We start from the raw sequence: 2,010 nt of genomic DNA, 5'->3' as shown, positions 1-2,010 counted from the left end.
AATGCTCCTTGGAAGCAAGAATGGCCAGACTTTGTCTCACCTATTTTGGTCATGTTGTAAGAAGGGACCATTTTCTGGAGAAAGATATCATGTTTGATAATGTGGAGGGTCAATAAAAAAGGGGAAGACCCTCAACAAGATAGATTGACATGGTGGCTGCAGTTACTGGCTCGGGTATAGTAGGAATTGTGAAGCTGGCACAGGAAAATCTGAGAAGTGATGAGGAAGGTAAGGCCTGAACCCTGAAGTCAATAGAACACCAACCCTCACAGACTCTGTCTTCTGGGGTCAGGCCCTCACTGTGAGGAAGGGCATGTGCCCATTGGTAGCTCTTATTCCACTTATGGATTTAACATGAGTTCATATGTGAAATGTCAAACCAACCAATTTCCATACATTTAGGAATGGGAACATGTGCTTGGGCTGTGTCTGGGGCCACTGCAGGTCCCTCAGTGAATCCTCTTAGAGTGTGGACACCTGAGGTGGGCTAAGTACTGGGGAGCACTATATCCTTCCTCTCATCATCTCCTTCTCTCCCTCTCTTCCTTTTCCTTTGTCTGCTGCTGTCTTGTCATCCGTTTGTTTCTTTCCCTGTTGCTTTGTTTCTGTCTCTGTCTTACTGTCATCTGTCTCTTCACCTCTCTCTCTCCATCTCTCAGCTGCTCCTGTCTCACCCTGTCTCCCTTGTTGTGTTCTGTCTCTCCATCTCTCTCTTTCCCTCTTTCTCCCAGCCCGCTCCTATCTCACCCTGTCTCCCTGTCTTTCCACCTCTCTCTCTCTCTGCTGCTTGTGTCCCTCCCTGTCTTCTTGCCTCTGACTCCTTTTTGTTTCTATTTGCTTTTCCTCTCTCAGTCTCTGTGAGTCACTCTGCCTACTTTTCCCTATTTTGCCTCTATCTGTTTCTTTTCTCTTTCTGCCTTCTCTGTCTCATTATCTCCGTTTTTCTGTCTCTCTCTTTGTCTCTCTTTCTGAATCTCTTGTCTTTGTGTCTGTGCACCCCCATCTCACTGCCTCCGTGTTTTCTTTTTTTTTTTTTTTCCCTTTCCCTCCTCCCTCCCCGCTCCTGCCTCTAGGAAGAGGGCAGAGATCACTGGGTAGGATTGGATGTCATTAAATGCAAAAAAAAAAAAAAGAGAAAGGACTCCTTTTCTCCTGCCTGCCCCTGGGGAATGCCTAACAATGAGAGACACTTTGGTGGGTAATCAATAGGAACAAGATGCAACGAGACATTTTTGTTGGGCAGCAGCAGCTGACAGTTCCCTCTGACCAGAACCCCTGGGAATTGCTGGCCCCTTGACCAGGCTCAAACAGAGTGTATCACAGAGGAGAGGACTTCAAGTGCAAGCCCAGCACAGCTTGACCCCAGGGCACCTTATTTCCATCACCCCCGTTCCCTCCTCCCCTTCCTCCCCCTTGGTGCTACTTCACAGAATATGAAGAATAGAAAGATACACTGTAAAGGACAGCGGATAGATCGGAGCCAGCATAACTTGTGGGTTGGCTAAGAATTTGGATTTTTGGCTGTAGCAAGAATCTTAATCTTTCTAAGCCCCAATTTCCTCATGTGTAAATTAAGGAGAATAATACCTATGTCTATTCTAGGCAAGACAACCAGTTTTCTTTTAAATAGCAAATCTGATCAGTGCCTCTCTCCCACTTAAACCTCTAAGGCATGGATCATGTCTGCCTTTGCCTTTGCCAACTCCCTAGCACTGAGTACTGAGCCATGTACACAAACTGTTACCAGGTGCTTGGAGTCCACATTGACTCATGGTGACCACACACACATCAGAGTAGAACAGTGCTCCATGGGGTTTTCGATGGGTGGTTTCTTTGGAAATAATTTGTGAGATTTGTCTTCTGAGACACCTCTGAGTGTACTTGTACTTACAACCTTTGTTTTTAGCAGCTAAGTGCATTAACTCTTTGCTCCATCCAGAGACTCTAAGCCAAGCACACAGGAGATGTTTAATAATTATGTGTGGTATCATATATAATTAAAAAAAAAAA

Source organism: Orycteropus afer, unplaced genomic scaffold (assembly GCF_000298275.1).
Source record: "Orycteropus afer afer isolate SDZICR_OR568_19922 unplaced genomic scaffold, OryAfe1.0 scaffold00183, whole genome shotgun sequence".
Taxonomy (NCBI): domain Eukaryota; kingdom Metazoa; phylum Chordata; class Mammalia; order Tubulidentata; family Orycteropodidae; genus Orycteropus; species Orycteropus afer.
This window is presented reverse-complemented; position numbering follows the sequence as displayed.